We start from the raw sequence: 23,490 nt of genomic DNA, 5'->3' as shown, positions 1-23,490 counted from the left end.
AACTCTATTGTTCTATTAGAAACCAGGAGGGGTGGGAATTCAGGGAAACCTGGAGGAATTTGCATGAACTGATGCTGAGTGAGATGAGCAGAACCAGAAAACACTATATAACCTAACAGCAACATGGGGGTGATGATCAACTTTGATGGACTTGCTCATTCCATCAGTGCAACAGTCAGGGACAATTTGGGGCTGTCTGTGATGGAGAATACCATCTATATCCAGAGAAAGAACTGTGAAGTCTGAACAAAGACCAAAGACTATTACCTTTAATTTAGAATAAAAACTTGGCATCTTATTGTCTGATCTTGCTATGTCTTATACGTTATGTTTCTTCCTTACGGATATGATTTCTCTCTCATCATATTCAATTTGGATCAATGCATACCATGGAAACAATGTAAAGACTGGCAAATTTCCTTCTGTGGGAGGTGGGGGGAGGTGGAGGGAAGTAATATTTGGGGAAAAATTGTAAAACTCAAATAAAATATTAAAAAAAGAATAAATGTGGTTCTTAAGACCTCATTGCTTTCTATATGTCTTACTGAAGAAAATATTTATGTTTTATAGATATAAAGTTTCTAAGTAAAATGCGTGACTGTGGTCTCTTTCATCTTTTTTATCCTGAGTTACCAAGAATTTACTACTGATCAGTCATAAATAGGCATTTATTAAATGTTTATTATGTAACAGGAATTACATAAGTGGTGAGGATACAAAGAAAAACAAAGGGATAATACTTTCAAAGAACTGACAATCCAATGTTGGAGGTATTTACAAATAAACAAGTAAAAATTGAGGGTAATGAACAGAGTGGAGGCATTAGAATGAAGGTAGACAATGAAAGGTTTCCTACAGAAATTGGGACTTTAAGATAGTCAGGGAACTCAAGGTTAATTTAATAAATATTTTTCTTGTGCCTTCCTAGTTTTATATTTTTATTACATTTTATTTGCTTAATTTGTTCACTCCTCTCTCTCTTTTAAAGATTTTGTGGCCTGGGAATATTAGTGTACTTCCAGCTCCTCACATACAATACCCCATCTATTGTCTGTATACTTGTAAAAACAATTGTCCATGTCAACAAAACACTCTCCTTCCTCACTTCTCTTCCTTGGAATCCTTGACTTTCTTCAAGATTTGGCATAAATATTCCTTTTATATGACGTCTTCCTTCATCGCATTATATGTAACTTGTACTTCATGTACATGTTTTCTCTACCATTAGAATATAAGTTCCTAAAAGTCAGAGACTGTCTTTACTTTTTCCTCATATCTCTATTGTATCTCTAGCCACAATACTAAAAGTTGGATGAATAATAGTGGTTGAGATGTGTATGCATATAGGGAATGTTCTCAGCAATGAATTTATACACCTTTTTTAAAATATTCAAATATTTGAATTCAAAAATGCAAAAGAAAGTTTGAGTTAGAAATCACTGGTCCTGAGAAAAGATACACTTTCCTTATACTTGTTAAAGCTATAATCTGCCCTTTAAATATATTAGAAGATCAAAATAAAGGGTTGATAAGAAGTATCTATGCATGAAGGATGGGGCCAGAGAATACATTGATCCTTTTTGGCAAGTGAGAAAGGATAAATATATCAGACCATCCTCATAACAAATGACTAATTGATCTGAGAGGAAAATATAAGAATCTTGGAATTGTCAACATCAGACTGTACTGAATATGATATGTGTATATGCTAGGGTAGATGGAGTTAAAATGAACTTGTGTTTTTAGTCCCTCTGCTCTTACAGTTTTGTTGACCTTTAATTCCACAGTAAGAGAAAGATATTTTTTCACGTACTTAAAAAAGAAGGGCCAAGGAAAAATAAATACACTTGCAGGTGATTCAGTTACCCAAAAGGAAGAGGTTGGGGGAAGAAAAGGATTGAGGATGTTTTAAGTACTGAGAGTGGAAATGGCCTATTGACTACTCATTCCTGCTAATCATTTGGCCTTCTTACTTCCCTGTTGGAAAAACTGCATGGTTGAATGGCTTCCACAATAATTTAATAGAATAAAAATAAAAGAGTATTAGGCATTGTAAACTGCTAGATTTTTTTTCTGATTTCTGAGTTTAAAAGTTAGCTACTGGAAACACAAGTGTGAATAATGTTTAATTAACCTCAGGTTCTTCCTATTAAAACATTTCCTGGGGGTGGAGCCAAGATGGCAACAAGAAAGGATCTTAGGCACTCTCTGATAAAACCTCTAAATTAAGGACTCTAACTAAAATTTCGAGAGACAGAACCCACAATGGTACCCAGAGAGGCAGTTTTCCTACTCAAGGTAACATGGAAAAGAGCAGAAAGGCTCTGCGCCCTGGGGTTGGAGGGGTGGCCCGCCAGAGGGGTGTCCCACCAGAGCAAAAGAACTTCAAACTCCTGGAGGCAGCCCCAGGGTGCTGGGAACCCCAGCTCACAGCAGCAGGGGAGTCTCCTGAGTTACACCTCGGGGAGTACTAGGCACAAAGTGGGGGAACAGGAAGACCTCTGCCAGAGTGAGGACATGGAGTCTAGCCCTCAGGGCACACAGCAAGCAGCTGGTTTTTCCCCAGCCCAAATCCAGGAACAGAAGCAGGTGGAGTCCATAAGCAGGAGCCCCCAGGGCATGAGCCCATTGAGCTGAGGGAGGGGAGTGAAGAGAGACTGCAGAGCTCTGTCCTCTGCCCCTGGAACAGGACTCTGGTACTCTGAGCACATTCAGATACTGATCACAGTCTAGGCCCCCACACAGAATAGCAGCGGCCCCCTCCACCTCAGGCCAGACAGGAGCACATATGGTTATTCACAGACCAGGAGGGAGGACAGAGCTTCACACACTGAGTCACTTGTGGGAGTGCCCCAAAAGCTCAAGAAGCACCCCAAAAACAGGCTTAGGCTGGGAAAATGAGCAAGCAGAAAAAAAAAGAGGAACACCATTGAGAAATATATTATCTATGATCCCAAGAAGGATCAATATACTCAGTCTGAAGATGAGGAAACACAAACTCCATCTAAAGACTCCCAGAAAAACAGAAACTGGGATCAAGCTATGACAGAGCTCAGAAAAGACTTTGAAAATCAAATGAGGGAGTTAGAAGAAAAACTGGGAAAAGAAATGAGAGAGATACAGGAAAAACATGAAAATGAAGTCAGCAGCTTAGTCAAGGAAATCCAAAAAAATGCTGAAGAAAATAGCATGCTAAAAACCAGCTTAGGTCAAATGGATAAAACAGTTCAAAAAGTTATTGAGGAGAAGAATGCTTTAAAAAGCAAAACTGGTCAGATGGAAAAAGAGATAAGAAAATTCTCTGAGGAGAACAAATCCTTCAGACAAAGAATAGAATTTAGGGAGATTGATGACTTTATCAGAAATCAGGAATCAATACTTCAAAACCAAAAAAATGAAAAATTAGAAGAAAATGTGAAATATCTCATTGAAAAAACAACTGATATGGAAAACAGACTTAGAAAAGATAATTTAAAAATTATTGGAATACCTGAAACTCATGATCAGGAAAAGAGCCTTGACATCATTTTCAAAGAATTCATACAGGAAAATTGCCCTGATATTCTAGAAGCAGAGGGCAAAATAGAAATGGAGAGAATCTACCAATCCCCCAGAGAAAGAGATCCCCAAAAACCAACCCCTAGGAATATTATAGCCAAGTTCCAGAACTCCCAAGTCAAAGAGAAAATATTACAAGCAGCCAGAAGGACACAGTTCAAATATCGTGGAGCTGCAGTCAGGATCACACAGGACTTAGCAGCAACTACATTGGAAGCTCTTAGGGCTTGGAATATAATATACCAGAAGGCAAAAGAGCTTAGAAGGCAGCCAAGAATGAACTACCCAGCAAGGCTGAATGTCCTCTACCAGGGAAAAAGATGGACTTTCAATGAACCAGGGGAATTTCAAATGTTCCTGTTGGAATGGCCAGAGCTGAGCAGAAGGTTTATCTTCAGATACAGGACTCAGGTGAATCATGGAGATTGGAGGAGAGGGGGAAAATATGAAGAACTTGATGATGAACTGCATGTATTCCTGCATAGAAAAAATGACACTGGTAATACTCACATGAACCTTCTCAGCTAATAGAGCAGGTAGAGGGAGCTTTTATAGTTGAAGCACAGGAGAAAGCTGAATTCGAAGATAAAATATGGTGTAAAAATGGAGTCAATAGAAAAAAGGGAAATGTGATGGGAGAAAGAAAAAGGAGAGGGGGAATAGGCCAAGATATTTCATATAAAAATATTTTTATTTATTACAATTATATGGAAGGGGAGAGGCAAGGGGGAATGAGGGAACCTTTGTTCTCATCAGAGGTGGCTAGGAGAGGAAACAGCATATATACTCAATGGGGTATAGGCATCTGGAGTAAGAAGGAGGGGGCAGCAGGGGGAAGGTGTGGGGATGTGAATAAAGGAGGAGAGGATGCACCATGGGGGGAGAGTGGTCAGATATAACACATTTTCTTTTTTACTTCTTGCAAGGGGCTGGGATTGGAAGGCCTGTCCAGGACCATAGGGCCAGGTGGATTCTGGGCCTAACGGGTGGTCTGGGGGCTCAGGACCTCTTGGCCCCAGGACCAGAGATCTGTCTGCTGCACCACTCAGCTACCCTACAGCAGTGTCAGAGTGAAAGGAGAGAGAAAATGTAGTACATGTTAGTGGAGAAAAACAAAAGGAGGGGAGCTGCGATCAGCAATAGCAACGTTGGAAAATATGGAAGTAACTTTTGCGATGGATTTACCATAAAGTATGTGATCCACCCATGACAGAGTTGTTGGTATTGGAACAAAGACTGAAGCACAATTTTTTATTATTATTATTTGGTGGAGGGTGCAGGGCAAATGGGGCTGGGTGGCCTGCCTGGGGCCACATAGCAGGGTGATCTTTGGGTGTCTGAGGCCGGATTTGGACCCAGGTGCTCCTGGCTCAAGGACCAATGCTCTGTCCGCCACCCAGCCACCCCTACTATTATTACTATTTTATTTTATTTCGGGTCTTTTTTTTCCTTCTTTCTGGTTTTTGTAGGGCAGTGGGAATCAGGTGGCTTGCATGTCACATGGCTGGGTGGTTGTTGGGTCTTCAGGGTTGGATGTGGGCTCTGGTGCTCATGGCTCCAGGGCTGGTGCTTCATCCATTGTGTCACCTGGCCAAACCTACAATTATTACTATTTTTTAATTTTAATTTTTTTTCTCTCCCCTTTATTGCTCAAGCAAGTCTATATTCATGGGGAGGAGGGGGTATTTCATTTACTCTTAAACAAGAATATTTTATTAATGTAACAAAATTTGTACAAGACGAGAATAAAAAAATAAAATTAAAAAATAAAAATAAAACATTTCCTATCCTTAGTTATGTTATTATTTCAACATTGTTGTCATTTTATTGGTGACATAGAGGCAGTTGAGTGGCATATTATATTAAGAAGATCTGAAAACCAGCCTGCCTCAGGTATGAATTAGGGCTATCCTGAACAAGTCACTAAACCTAATCTGCCTCAGTTTCTTCATCTGCAAAATGGGACAAATAATGTCAACTACTTTCCAGAATTGTTGTAAGCTTAAAATATATGTAACGTGCTTTATAAACTTTTTTAAGATTTAATTTATTTTCAGCTTTACAATGTTTCCCATAATCTTCCTCCCTTTCCCCCTCCAGAAAGGAGTGTCTTAGTCTTTAGATTGTTTCCATGATATACATTGATCTAAGTATCTAAGTTGAATGAGATGAGAGAGAAATAATATCCTTAAGGAAGAAAAATAAAGTATCAGAGATTGCAGAAATACACAATAAGATAATGGTTCTTTTTTTCTAAATTAAAGGCAATAGTCTTTGGTCTTTGTTCAAACTCCACAATTGTCTTGATTCAGATGGTATTCTCAATCACAGATATCCCAAATTGTCCTTGATTGTTTCACTGAAGGTCTGAGCAAGTCCCTCAAGGTTGGTCGTTATCACCTCCATATTGCTGTTAGGGTGTACAATGTTCTGGTTCTGCTCATCTCGCTCAGCATCAGTTCATGCAAATCCCTCCAGGCTTCTCTGAATTCCCAACCCTCCTGATTTCTAATAGAACAATAGTGTTCCATGACACACATATGCCACATTTTATTATGCCATTCCCCAATTGAAGGACATTTACTTAATTTCCGATTCTTTTCCACCACAAACAGGGCTGCTATGAATATTTTTGTACAAGTGATTTTTTTACCCTTTTTCATAATCTCTTCAAGGCACAGACCCAGTAGTGATATTGCTGGATCAAAGGGTGTGCACAATTTTGTTGCCCTTTTGGAGTAATTCCAAATTTCTCTCCATAAAGGATGGATGAGTTCACAGCTCCACCAAGAATGTATTAGGGTCCCAGATTTCTCACACCCCTTCCAACATTGATCATTGTGCTTTCTGGTCATATTGGACAGTCGGTCAATTGAGGAATGGCTTTTTTTTTGAAAATTTGACTCAGTTCTCTGCATATTTTAGAAATGAGTCCTTTGATTGACAAATGGTCAAAGGATATGCAAAAGCAATTTACACATGAGGAAATCAAAGGGATGCATAGTCATATGAAAAATTGCTCTAAATCATTACTTATTAAAGAAATGAAAATTAAATCTTCTCTGAGGTACCACCTCACAGCTCTCAGAATGGCCAACAATACCACTCCTGGGTCTATACCCTGAAGAGATGATGAAAAAGGGTGAAAATATTACTTGTGTAAAAATATTCATAACAGCCCCATTTGTGGTTGCAAAGAACTGGAAATCTAGTAAATGTCTTTCAATTGGGGAATGACTTAGCAAACTGTGGCATATGTACGTCATGGAACACTATTGTTCTATTAGAAAGCAGAAGGGCTGGGAATTCAGGGAAACATGGAGGGATTTGCATGAACTGATGCTGAGTGAGATGAACAGAACCAGAAAAAAACATTGTACACCCTAACATTAACATGGGGGCAATGATCAACCTTAATGGACTTGCACATTCCATCAGTGCAACAGTCAGGGTCAATTTGGGGCTGTCTGCAATGGAGAATACCATCTGTATCCAGAGAAAGACCTTTGGAGTTTGAATAAAGGCCAAGGACTATTACCTTTAATTTAGAAAAAAATCCCTGATATCTTATTGTCTGATCTTGCTATCTCTTATACTTTATGTTTCTTCTTAAAGGATAAGATTTTTCTCTCATCACAGTCAATTGGGATCAATGTATACCATGGAAATAATGTAAAGATTTCAAATTGCCTTCTGTGGGGGGTAGGGGGAGGGAAGTAAGATTAGGGGAAAAATTGTAAAACTCAAAATAAATAAAATCTCTATAATTCAAAAAAAAATGAGACCGTTGTCAGAAGTACTAGTTGTAAAAATTGTTTCACAATTTACTACATTTCTTTTAATCTTGGTTACAGTGGCTTTATCTGTTCAAAAGCTTTTTAATTTAATGCAATCAAAATCATCTAGTTTGCTTTTAGTGATGTTCTCTATCTCTTCCTTGGTCATAAACTGCTTCCCTTTCCATTGATCTGAGAAATAAACTATTCCTTTATCGTCTAGTTTGCTTATAGTATGTTTTTTTTTATATCTAAATCCTGTATTCATTTGGATCTTATGTTGGTATATTATGTGAGGTGTTGGTCTAATGTAAGTTTCTTTCATACTAACTTGCAATTTTCCCAAAATATTTTATCGAAGAGAGAGTTTTTATCCCGAAAGCTTGACTCTCTGGGTCCAGCAAACAGCAGATTACTATAATCTTTTCCTGCTGTTGAACCTAGTTTATTCCACCGGTCCACCAATCTATTTTTTTTAGGTTTTTGCAAAGCAAATGGGGTTAAGTGGCTTGCCCAAGGCCACACAGCTAGGTAATTATTAAGTGTCTGAGGCAGGATTTGAACACAGGCACTGCTCATTTCAGGGCTGGTGCTGTATACACTATGCCACCTAGCCGCCCCATACCAATCTATTTCTTACCCAATACAAGACAGTTTTGATGACTGAAGCTTTGTAATTTTAGATAAGGTAGGGCTAGGCCACCCTCTTTTGCACTTTTTTTCATTGAATCCCTAGAAATTCTTGACTTTTTGTTTCTCAATATAAATTTACTTACAAATTTTTCCAACTTTTTTTTTTTTAGTGAAAGAAGTCTGATTTAATTAAAACTTTTCTAAGATGTGGGGCACGGGCACCTAGCCTTGCTTTTAAAAAAAGTTGTCTAAATCTTTTAAAATAAACATTCAAGTGTGACAGCTTGGTTGTGACTGAAACAGAGAGAAGGAATATTTCTTATCTAACCCCAAGCCTACCTTATCTGCATAATTTCTCTATTAGAACAGCCATTCATGATCGAAATGCTCAGGGTGATGAGACCAATTAAATAGGGTAGTTATAGTACACATACAAAAAGGAAAGGAGTCTCCTGGGCTGCTTCTGACAATAAATAAGGCGGCTGCACGGCTACTTGTTGGTGGCCTTCTTCAGGTAGGCTATCAAGTTGGCCCGCTCGCCCTTCTTCTTGATGTGCGCAAAGATCATCTTGATGCCAGGGATGTAATTCTTGGGGTTCTCCAGGTACTCCATCAAGGTATCCTCACCCCAGGTGATGCCTTTGTTCTTGTTGGCATCGGTGTAGGAGAAGCCGGCGGCCTGGCCCGTCTTGCGGCGGAACAGCCAGTGCAGGTTGGGGGTGGTCTTGTGTTTGCCGCCCTTCTGCACCGTGTGGCACTGGGTGCACTTCTGCACGAAGATCTTCTTGCCCTTCTCCACATCCCCCATGGTGGCCCAGTTCCCCATTTTTCTAACTTATTAATTTTTTTTTATTTTTGGAATTTGTATTGGTAGTCCACTAAACAGGTAATTTACTTTGGGTAGAATTCTCATTTTTATTATATTAGCTCAGTCTATCCAAAAGCAGTTGATGTTCACCCAGTTATTGAAATCTGATTTTATTTGTGTGAGAAGTGTTTTGTAGATGTTTTTAAAAAGTATTAGAGTATTCTTGGCAGGTAGACTCCCAGGTATTTTAAATTGTCTGAGTTTACTCTTAATGGGATTTCTCTTTCTAGTTTATTTGCTGTATCTTGCTAGTCATATATAGAAATGTTATGGATTGATGAGGGTTTATTTTATATCCTGTCACTCTGCTAAAGTTTCTAATTATTTCTAGTAGTTTTTAGAAGATTTTTTGGAGATTCTCTAGGTATACCATCATGTCACCTGCCTTCCCAATTCTAATTACTTCAATTTCTTTTTCTTCTGTTATTGCTGAGGCTAACGTTTCTAATACAATATTAAATTGTAGGGGTGATAATGGACATTACTTGGAATGCCTCTAGCCTGTCCCCATTGCAGATAACACTTGTTGATGGTTTTAGATACTGATTATTATGCTGAGGAACAAAGCATTTATTCCTGCACTCTCTAGTGCTTTTAGTAGGAATAGGTACTGTATTTTGTGAAAAGCTTTTTCAGCAGCTATTGATATAATCATATGATTTCTGATACTTTTGTTATTGATGTAATTAATTATACTATCAGTTTTCCTAATAATGAAATAACCCTGAATCACAGGGATAAATCTTACTTGGACATAATGTATTATCCTAGAGATAACTTGTTGTAATCACTTTGCAAAGATTTTTTTTAAGATTTTGGCATCTATATTCTTCAGTTAGATAGGTCTATAATTTTCTTTCTCTGTTTTAACTCTTCCTTATTTAAGTATCACCACTATATCAGTATAAAAATAGTTAGGCAGAGTTCCATCTTCACCTATTTTTCCAAAGAGTTTATATAGAATTGGAACTAATAGTTCCTTAAATGTTTGGTAAAATTCACTTGTGAATAAATTTAACTCTGGAGATTTTTTTCTTAGGATGTTCAAGAATGACTTGGTGAATTCTTTTTCTGAGATTTGATGGTTTAGGTATTTTATTTCCTCTTCATTTAAGCTGGGCAAATTATATTTTTTTGTAAATATTATTCCATTTCAATTAGATTGTTAAATTTATTGTCATACAGAAGGGCAAAATTATTCTGAATTATTACTTTAATTTCCTCCTCATTGGTGGTGAGTTCACCTTTTTCATTTATGATACTAGCAATTTGGTTTTCTTCTTTCTTTTTATAAATCTGGTTGACCAGATGTTTATCAATTTTATTGGTTGTTTCATAATACCTTGGTTTTATTTATTAGTTCAATAGTTTTATTGCTTTTGATTTTATTCAATTCTCCATTAAGGTTTTGAATTTCTAATTTGATATTTAATCGGTGCTTTTTAATTTGTTCTTTCTCTAATTTTTCTAGTGCATACTTAATTAATTGATTTTTCCTTTCTCTAATTTATTCATGTAAGCATTTAAAAATATAATATATCCTAGTCTTGAGTGAATCCCATAGGTTTTGGTATCTTGTTACATTATTATAATTATTATAATTAACATTATTATATTATATTATATTATATATATATTATATATATATTATATTATAATTAACTAGGATGAAATAATTAGTTCCTTATATAATTTGTTGTTTGATACACTCATTTTCAAAAATAAAGTTATTTAGTTTCCAAATAGCTTTGGGTCTATATCTCCTTGGTCCAGTATGGCATAGGATTTTTATTGAATTATGATCTGAGAAAGATGTATTCACTATTTCAACCTTTCTGCTTTTAATCATTAGGTTTTTATGCCCTAGTACATGGTCAATTTTTGTGCAAGTACCGTGTACTGCAGAAAAAAAGGCATATTCCTTTTTATCCCAATTCAGTTTCCTCCATAAGTATAATATGTCCAGTTTTTCTAACAATCTATTTACCTCCTTAACTTCCTTCTTGCTTATTTTATTGTTAAATTTATCTAAATCTGAGAGTGGGAGGTTGAAGTCTCCCAGTAGTAGAATTTTGCTTGCTATGTCTTCCTGTAGCTCTTTCAACTTCTCCTCTAAGAATTTTGATGCTATACCATTGGGTACATACATATTATTATTGAAATTATTTTATTGTCTGTGGTACTTTTGAGGAATGTATGGTTTCCTTCTTTATCTCATTTAGCAATATCTGTTTTTGTAGCTCCATTGTCTGAGATAATGATTGCAACCCCTACTTTTTTTCACTTCAGCTGAAGCAAAATATATTATGCTCCCAGCTTTTACTCTTTCTCTATTTGTATCTCTGCTTCAAATGAGTTTCTTTTAAGGTGAATATTGTAGAATTCTGGTTTTTAATCTACTCTGCTAATCGCTTACATTTTAACGGAGAGTTCATCTCATTGCCATTCAAAGTTAAAATTACTAACTCTTTATTGCCCTCCATGTAATCTTCCCTCTCTTTGTTTTTTCCCCTTTTCCCCTTTTCCCCTTTCCCCCCTTTCCCCCCTTTATCCATATTCCCAAGTATTTTGTTTCTGAATACTGCCACCTTCAGTGTATTTATCCTCCTATATCAACCCCCCTCCCCTTTCTTGCCCATTATTACTTTTCCCCTTCCTCATTCCATTCCTTATGTTAGTTCCCCTTTTCTTCCCCCTTCCCATCCCTAAATCTCCCCTTTTAATACTTGAAATGTAAGATAAGTTTCTTAACTTAACTGAGTGTGTAAGTTACCTTTAAGCCAAGTCTGATGAGAAGAAGATTCAGGGAGTTCTAACCTCTGCCTTTCTTCCCCTTTATTATAATAGGTCTTTTGTACCTCTTAATGAAATAAGATTTACCCAATTCAGTTTCCTCCATCCTTCCATCTCTTTACCTTTATATGGAGGTATTTTTAAAATCATTCTATCTGAGTCACATAAAAGTCATGAGTGTCCATCATTACTGGCTAAGCACATTCTCTCTAATAGAGTTACAATTCTCAAGAGTTATGAGGACATTTATCTCAAGTGGGAATATTGCCAGTTTCATCTTATTGGATAGTAGTTTTTTTCTTTACCACCCCCCTTTTAATATTTTCATGTGTGTCTTGAACCTAGGGTTTAATGTCCAAATTTTCTATTTAGCTCTGGTATTTTAATCAGGAAATGTTGGATGTTTCCCAGTTCATTAAATGTCCATATTTACCACTAGAAGGAAATAATCAGTTTTGCCAGATAGTCCATTCTTGGCTACATTCCAAGCTGCCTTGCTCTTCAGAATATCTCATTCTAGGTTCTTTAGTACCTTAATGTTGATGCTTCCAGGTCCTACATATTCCTTATTGTTTGCTCCTTGGTATTTAAATTGTTTCTTTCTGGCTGCTTGCAGGATTTTCTCTTTTATCTGGTAGTTCTGGAACTTGATCACAACATTTCTTGGTGTTTTCATTTTAGGATCTCTTTCCACAGGGGACTGATGTATTCTTTCATATCCATGATACCAGGGCAGTTTTCCATCCCTAATTCCTGTAATAGTAAGTCCAGGCTTTTTGTCTTCAATGTCTTCAGGAAATCCTATAATTCTCAGATTGTCCCTTCACAACCAGTTCTCGAGGTCAGTGGTTTTGCTGATGAGGTATTTTGCATTTTATTGCATTTTTTTGATCTTTTGTTTTTGTTTAACATAATCTTGTGTCTTGGTCATTAGTTTCCATGGGTTACATTCTTTTTTTTTTACTGTTTTTTTGTGCAAGGCAATGGGGTTAAATGGGTTATTCAAGGCCACAGAGCTTGGTAATTATTAAGTGTGTGATGCAGGACTTGAACTCAGGTACTCCTGACTCCAGGGCTGGTGCTCTATCTACTGGGCCACCTAGCTGCCCCCCCCCCATTATTTTTTTTTAGAGAACTATTTTCTGCATTTACCTCTTCAACTCCTTTTCTAGTTGGTCAATTCTATTTTTGAAGGAGTTTTCTATTTGCCCAAGTGTAGTTGTGAGAGAATTACTTTTTTTTTGCATTTGCCGGATTGAGGATCTGCGAGAATTACTCTCATTTTTATATTTGTCCAATTGTATTTTCCAGTGTTTTGTTTTCTTGTTGCGAGATGTTAATTTTCTCTTCCAACATGTTAATTTCTCTTGAGTTTCTTTTTTCAAGTTTTCTAATTGATTTTTAAACTTCTTCCTGATTTCTTCTAGGATATCTTTCTGAGCTGGAGACCAATTCATATTCTCCTCAGAAGTGCTATATCTCCCTGGGTTAGAATCTGGTCCTTCTAAGTGTTTTTCCATGGGTCTCCCTTTTCACTGAATTTTCTTCATTTTTCTAGACTCTTGTGTTGGGGGGAGGGACTGGTTCTCAGTGGTTAGCTTTTGAAGATCTTAGAGGCTTTGTTCACTTGGCTTAGTAATTCCAATGGCCAGGCAGTAGGGGGTGCTGGTTGCTTTCTCTGGAGTGATTGAAGCCTTTCCCAATCTGAGAGGGGGTGAGGAGGGGCAGCAGGCTCTTAGTTGACCTTGAACATTGGGATGTAAACAAGACTCTCTTTCAGCTGAGGGAGCTCTGTATTCCACACCTGCACCTTAGGGAGGGGCGTGGTCCTACTACCTTTGTTCCTGGAAGAATGCTCCAAAAGTATGAGCCTCAGGTCATGCACCAAGCTGGAAGATTTCCAGGCATGCAGGGTACCCCTCCCCCGGTGGCAAAAGTGGGTTCTTGACCTGTCTCTCACCAATGTCTCTTGAGGCTAATGCCTTTCACCATAGTCGCTGTGGCTTGGCCTCCACTGCTGTCCCTGAACTGACCCTCTGGTCTCTGCTCCTGATTCACCCATGGTCCCCTGAGGCAGACCTTGTTGATAGGTGTTCTTCTTCTAGCTTCTTTTTCTGGGTTTTGTAGATCGAATTTCTTTTAAGAGGATTCTTTCATGTTATTTTTGAGTAGATACAGGGAGCACTTAACACAGTACCTGTTTTCTCCCTGCCATCTTGGCTGGAAGTATGCTTTATAAACTTTAATGATGCTTAAAATATAAGCTATTATTATCATGCAATATAACTTTGATGGCCAAAGTTTTACCTACCGTATGACATTTCTGGAGCAATTCTTATGATAGGATCTTGTATTTGGGATCAGTAATATCTATTTAAATTCTCACTATGACAGTTACCCGGACACTATTCAAATGAACATTTCCCAGAGAAATGACATCTATGGAGGTTACTTTTACAATTTTTTTTAAATGTAATCAGTAATACATTGGTTCTCTCTCTCTCTCTCTCTCTCTCTCTCTCTCTCTCTCTCTCTCTCTCTCTCTCTCTCCACCCCCCTCATCTCTCTGTCTCCCTCTGCCCTATCATCTTCATTCATTAACATCTGTATCAACTGACTTCTTTATTTTTTGATTTTTTTATTAAAGATATTATTTGAGTTTTACAATGTTCCCCCCAATCTTACTTCCCTCCCCGAACTGCGCCCCCCCCCCCCCATGGAAAGCAATCTGTCAGTTTCCATGTTGTACCTTGCTCTATATTGGGTGTGATGAGAGAGAAATCATATCCTTGAAGAAGAGACAAGAAGTCTAAGAGATAACAAGATTAGACAGTAAGATATCTGGTTTTTTTCCCCTAAATTAAAGGGAATAGTCCTTGAGGTTTGTTCAAAGTCCACATATCCTTATCTGGATGCAGATGGCACTCTCCTTTGCAGACAGCCCCAAATTGTTCCTGATGCACTGATGGAATGAGCAAGTTCTTCAAAGTTGATCATGACTCCCATGTTGCTGTTAGGGTATAGAGTCTTTTTCTGGTTCTTCTCATCTCACTCAGTATCAGTTCATGCAAATCCCTCCAGGGTTCCCTGAAATCCCATCCCTCCTGGTTTCTAATAGAACAATAGTTTTCCATGACATACATATACCACAGTTTGCTAAGCCATTCCATAACTGAAAGACATTTACTTGATTTCCAATTCTTTGCCACCACAAACAGGACTGCTATAAATATTTCTTGTCCAAGTGATAATTTTACCCTTTGTCATCATCTCTTCAGGATATAGACCCAGTAGTGGTATTGCTGGGTATGCACATTTTTGTTGCCCTTTGGGCATAGTTCCAAACAGTTCCTCAGAAGGGTTGGATGAGTTCACAGCTCCATCAACAGTGTAATAGTGTCCCAGATTTCCCACAAGCTGTCCAACAATGGTCATTATCCTTTCTGGTCATATTGGCCAATCTGAGAGGTGTGAGGTGGCAACTCAGAGAAGTTTTAATTTGCATTTCTCTAATAATTAATGATTTAGAACATTTTTTCATATGGCTATGGATTGCTTTGATCTCCTCATCTGTAAATTGTCTTTGCATATCCTTTGATCATTTGTTAATTGGAAAATGGCTTTTTGTTTTAAAAATATGGCTCAGTTCTTTGTATACTTTAGAAATGAGTCCTTTGTCAGAATCATTAGTTGTAAAGATTGTTTCCCAATTTACTACCTTTCTTTTGATCTTGGTTACATTGGTTTTATCTGTGCAAAAGCTTTTTAATTTAATGTAATCGAAATCATCTAATTGATTTTTGGTGATGTTCACCAACTCTTCCTTAGTCATAAACTGTTCCCCTATCCATAGATCTGACAGGTAGACTAGTCCTTCATCTTCTATTTTGCTTATAGTATTGTTTTTTTTATGTCTCTGTCCTATAACCATTTGGATCTTATCTTGGTAAAGGATGTGAGGTGTTGGTCTAATCTAAGTTTCTTCCATACTAACTTCCAATTATCCCAGCAATTTTTATCAAAGAGGGAGTTTTATTCCAATGGCTGGGCTCTTTGGGTTTATCAAACAGCAGATTACTATAATCATCTCCTGCTTTTACACGTGGTCTATTCCACTGGTCCACCACTCAATTTCTTAGCCAATACCAAACAGTTTTGATGACTGATAATTTATAATATAATTTTAGATCAGGTAGGGGCAAGCCACCTTCTTTTTCACTTTTTTTTTCATTAAGCTCCTGGCAATTCCTGACTTTTTATTTCTCCATATGAATTTACTTACAATGTTTTCTAACTCATTAAAGTAATTTTTTGGAATTCTTTTGGTAGGACACTGAACAGATAGTTTAGTTTTGGTAGAATTGTCATTTTATTATATTAGCTTTACCTATCCATGAGCAGTTGATATTTGCCCAGTTATTTGAATCTGATTTAATTTGTGTGAGAAGTGTTTTATAATGGTTTCAAAAAAGATTCTGAGTCTGTCTTGGCAAATAGATTCCCAAGTAATTTAAATTGTTTGAGGGTACATTGAATGGGATTTCTCTTTCTAGCTCTTCCTGCTGTATCTTGCTAGACATATATAGAACAATTGAGGATTTATGAGGGTTTATTTTATAACCTGCAACTTTGCTAGAATTGCTAATTGTTTCCAGTAGTTTTTTAGATGATTTCTTGGGATTCTCTAGGTAGACCATCATATCATCCGCAAAGAGTGAGAGTTTTGTCTCTTCCTTCCCAATACTAATTCCTTCAATTACTTTTTCTTCTCTAATTGCTGTAGCTAACATTTCTAATACAATATTGAATAGTAGTGATAATGGGCACCCTTGTTTCACCCCTGATCTAGCCTCTCCCCATTGAATTAATTAATTAATTGAATTAATGCTTGTTGACTGTTTCAGATTGATACTGCTAATTATTCTAAGGAACAGTCCATTTATTCCTACAGTCTCTTCTAGTGTTTTTAGTAGGAATGGATGCTGTATTTTGTCAAGTTTTTTCAACATTATTGATATGATCATATAATTTCTGATAAGTTTGTTGTTAATAAAATTGAGTAAACTAACAGTATTCCTAATATTGAACCAACTCTGCATTCCTGGAATAAATCCTACTAGATCATAATGTATTACCTTAATGATAACTTGTAATCATTTTGCTAAGATTTTATTTAATATTTTTGTATATATATATTCATCAGGGAAATAGGTCTATACTTTTCTTTCTCTGTTTTACCTCTTCCTGGTTTAAGTAACAGCACCATATTGGTTTCATAGAATTAGGCAGAGTTCCATCTTTCCCTATTTTTCCAAAGAGTTTATATAGAATTGGTACCAATTGTTCCATAAATGTTTGTTAGAATTCGCTTGTGAATCCATCAGGCCCTGGAGATTTTTTCATAGGGAGTTCAATGATGCCTTGTTGAATTTCTTTTTCTGAGATAGGGCTATTTGGATATTTAATCTCTTCTTCACTTAACCTGGGAAACTTATATTTTTATAAATATTCATCCATTTCACTTAGATTATAAAATTTATTGGCAAAGAGTTGGGCAAAATAATTTCAAATCATTACTTATTTCCTCCAGATTGGTGGTGAGTTCACCTTTTTCATTTATGATACTAGCAATTTGGTTTTCTTCTTTCTTTTTTTAAATCAAATTGACCAGAAGTTTGTCAATTTTATTGTTTTTTTTCATAACAACTTTTGGTTTTATTTATTAATTCAGTAGTTTTTTTGTTTTTGATTTGATTAAATTCTCCTTTAATTTTTTGAATTTCTAATTTGGCATTTAATTGGGCATTATTGATTTGTTCTTTCTCTAATTCTGTAGTTGCATGTCTATTTCATTGATTTCCTCTTTCTCCAATTTATTCATGTAAACATTTAGAGCTATAATATATCCCCCGAGAGTCGCTTTGAATGAATGCCATAGGGTTTTGTATGTTGTTTCATTATTATCATCTAGGATAAAATGGTTAATTATTTCTATATTTTTTTTTGGTCCACTCATTTTTTAAAATGAGGTTATTCAGTTTCCAATTTGTTCTGGGTCTATATCTCCTTGGCCCAATATTGCATATGACTTTTATTGCATTGTTAGCTGAGAAAGATGTATTCACTATTTCTGCCTTTCTGCAGTTGATCATTAGGTTTTTATGTCCTAGTACATGGTCAAGTTTTGTATAATTTCCATGTACTGCAGAGAAAAAGGTATATTCCTCTGTATCCCCATTCAGTTTTTTCCATAAGTTCCATATCTAATTTCTGTAACAATCTATTTCCCTCCTTAACTTCTTTCTTGTTTATTTTATGATGCTATTTGTCTAGATCTGAGAGCGGGAGGTTGAGGTCTCCCACTAGTAGAGTTTTATTGTCTATTTCTTCCTGTAGTTCTTTCAGCTTCTCCTCCAAGAATCTGGATGGTGTCCCACTGGGTGCATATATACGCAGTATTGAAATGATTTTATTGTCTATGGTACCTTTTAGGAGGATAAAGTTTCCTTCCTTATCTCTTTTGATGCTATCTATTTTTGCTGCTGCTTTGTCTGAGATAAGGATTGCTACCCCTGCTTTTTTTACTTCAGCTGAAGCAAAGTATATTTTACTCCAACCTTTTACCTTTACTCTATATGTATCTCTCTGCTTCAAAAGAGTTTCTTGTAAGCAGCATATTGTAGGATTCTGGTTTTTAATACACTCTGCTATTCGATTACATTTTAAGGGAGAATTCATCCCATTCAAATTCAATGTTATGATTGCTAATTCTTTGTTGCCCTCTGTGCTATCTTCTTTCTGTTTGAATTTTTCCCCCTTCCCCCCCATTCATATTCCCCAGTATTTTGTTTCTGAATACCACCCCCTCCCCTTTCTTTCCCCTTTCCCTTTTTCCCTTTTCCCTTCCCTTCCTTTTGTTAGTTCCCTTTTTCCCCCACTCCCCTTCCCTTTCTCCTCCCCCCTCCCCTTTTCCCCTTTTAATACTTGAACGTTTAGATGTTTTACAAGTTAACCGAGTATGTGTAGGTTGACTTTAAGCCAAGTCTGATGAGAAGAAGTTTCAGGTGTTTCTCACCTGCTTCCTTCTTCCCCTCTATTACCATAGGTTTTTTCTACCTGTTAGTGTAATGAGATTTACCCCATTCAATCCCCTCCCTCCTCCTGTCTCTTTCCTATACCCCTTTTTAAGGAGGTATTGTTTTTTAGATCATTCTATCTGAGTCATATAAAATTCTGAGTATCTGTCACTTCTAGTTAAGTATATGTTATCTAATAGAGTTAAAATTCTTAAGTTATTAGTCTTTCTCCCAAGTGGGTTTAAAGCCAGTTACATCCAATTAGATACTGGTCTCATGGATAGATTATGGATGTCCATCATTTCTGACTAGGTATATTCTCTCTGTCAGAGTTACAATTCTCAAGATTTATGTGAATCTTTTCCCCCATGCTGGGATAAAGCTAGTTTCAACTTACTGTATAGAAGTTTTTTTTCTTTTACCCCCCCCCCCCTTTTTACCTTTCCATGTGTCGCTTAAACCTCTTGTCTGATGTCAAGATTTTCTATTTAGCTTTTGCCTTTTCATCAGGAATTTTTGGAATTCTTTCATTTCATTAAATGTCCATAATTTTCCCTGGAAGAGAAGGCTTAGCTTTGCAGGATAGTAGATTCTTGGCTGCATTCCAAGCTCCCTTGATCTTTGAAATATCTTGTTCCAGGCCCTTCGATCCCTTAATGTTGATGCAGCCAGGTCCTGCGTGATCCTTACTGTGGCTCCTTCATATTTACATTGTTTCTTTCTGGCTGCTTGCAGGATTTTCTCTTTTATCTGATAGTTCTGGAATTTGGCCACAACATTCCTTGGTGTTTTCATTTTAGGATCTTTTTCTGGAGGGGATTGATGTATTCTTTCAATAACTACTTTGCCCTCTGGTTCCATGATATCAGGGCAGCTTTCCATCACTAGATCTTGTAATATTAAGTCCATGCTTTTTTTCTCTTCAATGTTTTCAGAAAGTCCTATAATTCTCAGGTTGTCCCTCCTTGATCTATTCTTGAGGTCAGTGGTTTTGTTGATGAGATATTTTACATTTTCTTCTATTTGTTCTACTTTTTGATTTTGTTTAACTGACTCTTGCTGTCTCATGGAGTCATTAGTTTTTTCAGACTGCATTCTTTTTGTTTAGGGAAGAGTTTTCTTCATTAATCTTTTGCAACTCCTTTTCCAATCAGCCAATTCTACTTTTGAAAGAGCTTTCCATTTGACCAATTGAGGTTTTGAGAGAATTATTTTCTTTTTGATTCTTCCCAATTCTGGATCTGAGAGATTTATTCTCATTTTGTATTTGTCCAATTGAGGATGTGAGAGATTTATTCTCCTTTTGCATTTGTCCAATTGTTTTCTTGTTGCTAGGTATTAATTGTCTCTCCCAAATTTTTAAGCTCCTTCCTTATTTCTTCAAGGAAGTCTTTCTATGCTGAAGACCAGATCGTATGCTCCTCAGAGGTTCTAAGTCTTTCTGAGTTAGGGTCTTTCCCTTCCAAGAATTTTTCTATGGATCCACCTTTCCGCTGACCCTTCTTCATTTTGCTAAGACCTTGAGTTGGGGAGGGGCTGGTTCACAGGTGCTTGGGATCACTAGAGGCTTGATTCACTGTGTGCAATTTCTCTGGCTGGCCAGTAGGAGGTGTTGGTTGCTTTCTCTGGAGTGTCTGTGACCTTGATTGGGGCCTTGTGCTTTTGCTTGAAGGGAGGAGTTAGAGCTATTGAATTCTTTGGACTTCAATCAATGGTGCTTTTTACCCTGGCCTGAGGTCATTCCTTAGCTGGGCTGGTTCTTCTGCTCACACACCTGGGTCTGAAGCAGAAGTAGTCTGCATTTGTTTGTTCTTGGAAGAGATCTCAGCTGTAATGGAGGTGTGGAATTTGAGTTCCTCAGACCAGAGGAGCCCAGGGATGGTGTCCACAGCTTTCCTGCACAGGAACTCTTCCCCCAGCCCTGTTGTTAAGCTCCAGAGGGACAGCACCAACACCAGTGCCTCTGCTCCCTAGTTGACTCAAACCCCCGTCATTTAGCCCCACTGCTGATCCAGCAGGTCTGGCACTTGGGCCCTCAGACTCCCGGCTCTAATTCAGCTGCTAATCTGGCTGATCCATGGCTGATCCTCACTCTGAGCCCAGACTCACCAGCCTGAATTCATCCAGTGCTTCTGAGGGAGACAAATCCTGAGGTGGATGTTCTTTTTCCTGGCTTTTCTTTCTGGGTTTTGTGGGTCGGATTTCTGTTAAGAGGTTTAATTCATATGATAGATGGGAAAATATCAGGAGACTTTAAAATTGTGCCTGTCTTCTCTCTGTCATCTTGGCCAGAAATCCTCTAATTGACTTCTTTAACAAGAGAAATCATGCCTAACTTAACTTAGAGATGGTTCCCAGGAAGCCAGGCTTCCAGAATCATGGAATTCCTGAACCTGTCTTTCTTCTCCATTCCATAGCATCCTCACTTTCTTCTTCTTTTTCATTAACTTCTTCAGTACTCCCAAAAGAGGAGGTGAAGATGTGCCTCCTGGGAAGGAGTTGTTATTTGGTTTTCCAGGATTAGTAAGTAGGCAGATGCAGATGGGACAGAGTAAGTCTTGAAGACAGAAAAATTTCATTCCATCTAAACATTATTGGCATACTCCTCCATCCTTCTCATACTTCCATCCCTGATTCTCTAGACTTCTCTGCTGTCTTTTCTCCCTGGAAGAGCCCTTTACACCTATTGTTTCTTGCCATGCTCACTCCACTCCTCTTGAAGCTTAGTTTCTGACTAAATTTCACCCTGTCATTTCACTTTTCATCTCCCTTTTAGCATTTAACTTTTAGGATCTTGTTTTATGACTAGCAACATATTAAGTTATATAACATGTAATAAAATATGATGCTAGAATATAAACCCAGTGGTGCCAGGCCTAGCTTTCTTATTACTTGGATGTACACATTCTTGGCATTGAACACACTTAATAAATGCTTGTTGACTTGATTGGACCCCGGGGTGAGCAGTATCTGGTGTTAGCATGGAGTGCTAAGGTTGAATAGCCCTGGCTGCTTTCCTTTCAGGCCCTGTGATTGTCTTAGTTCCTTCTGTATTGTCCTTATACTTGCATTGATTTGGAAGGTGAAGTTAGAGGAATTTCACAGAAATAAAGAACTGTCATGTTGAAAGCCTGCCTGTTCTACCAATTCTAGTGATAATTGGCACAACACCTCTTACATCTGGAAATGATAATGAGATTCTGTTATAATCGGAGAGAGCAAAAGTCAGTCTAAATCTACTTTCAAGTACTCTAGGTAAACAACTGGACACTGATTCTCTGCTAGGACTTCAAGTGAAACTCTACTGAAAATTGATGTATACATGCATACTTACATGCATTCACATATACATACAAATATATATTGATGTGTAGAATGTATAATGAGGTCTAAAATTTATCAACTATTTAAAGAAACATAAATCAAGTAAATATTTTGCTTAAGATATATTTATTTAAATATATTTTGTGACATTTAATATATATATTTTTTTAAATAAACATGCACACATGCATATATACATATATGATATATATATATATATATATGTATATGAATATATGTATGCTTAAGAGTTTGTTTTGACCAAGAAATCACATTGTTCAATATATATCCCAAAGGGGTCAACGAGAAAAAAAAAGTCTCATATAAACAAAAATCTCCATAATGACACATTTTTGTGGTATTGAAAACTGAAATTAAAGTGGGTAAATAATTAAAAATGATTGTAACTTGAAAATCTAGAGAAATAGTTTTTTCACAACATGAAATGATGGATTTGGGGAATCAGAGAAAGATGGAATTATATGAAAGACATAAGCAGAACCAGAATGTGAATGAAAATAATTAAGTGCCGACTAAATGGTTTGTCTTTTGGAAGTTCTAATCTAGATATCAGACAAAAAAGAAAGAATTTCATTTCTTTTGCCTTGGAGAGGTGGTAGGCTCATGTACATGCAATCAGCTTACACTGTGGGATCTGTCTGTTGATTGAATTAATGTTTTTACTTAACTGTTTCTATTTGTTTCAAAGGAAGGTGTGTCAGAGCACATTGTATCCAGAAATGATTGTGATGTAAAAACAAAAAGCATCAAGTTATGCAAATGAATCATTAAATAAAAGTTGGATTATGGGCTGCATTCTAGAATTCCTAAACATTGCAAACTAAAGGCACATTTTAAATAGATGGATAAGGTACCTGTTTGGCACAGTAGATAGAGTGCTGAATCTTGAGTCAGGAAGAATCATTCATGTTCCTGATTTCAAATTTGGCCTCAGATGCTTACTAACTCTGTGATTCTGAGCAAATCACTTAATCATATTTGCTTCAGTTTTCTCACCTGTAAAATGATCTGAAAAAGCACTCCAGTATCTTTGTCTGGAAAAACTTGATTGGTCAGAGTCAAATATTTCTGAAAGAACTGAACAACAAAAAAGTGAAAAGGTCTTGTGCCCAATTTATTAGTTTGCCAGGCTTAACTGTACACACACACACACACACACACACACACACACACACACACACACATATATATGTATACATATATATATATATATAATTTATATATATATATTATTAAAATTTGTTAATTACTTCTAAAACTAAATCTAAGATATTGATAAATTCTGAATATTTTTGGAAATGTATTTCATCATTACCAGGAATCACTGTTCAAAGAGTTAAATTTCTTGAGTAAAAATCATTCTGGTTATGTAATTGCTTCATTGTATTTTTAAATTTGTTTTACTGATAACTTTTAAAATTGTATCTCACATTGATTTCCA

The 23,490-nt window shown here is 36.7% G+C and overlaps 1 pseudogene; it reads right to left on the bottom strand.

The window, feature by feature from the left end:
* Positions 1–8,457: 8,457 nt before the first annotated feature.
* Positions 8,458–8,775, bottom strand: LOC141516116 (cytochrome c, somatic pseudogene; annotated as a pseudogene).
* Between the last annotated feature and the right edge of the window lie 14,715 nt (positions 8,776–23,490).

Source organism: Macrotis lagotis, chromosome 3 (assembly GCF_037893015.1).
Source record: "Macrotis lagotis isolate mMagLag1 chromosome 3, bilby.v1.9.chrom.fasta, whole genome shotgun sequence".
Lineage (NCBI taxonomy): Eukaryota > Metazoa > Chordata > Mammalia > Peramelemorphia > Peramelidae > Macrotis > Macrotis lagotis.
The sequence above is the reverse complement of the archived record's forward strand: the minus strand, read 5'-3'. Positions and strand labels throughout refer to the sequence as shown.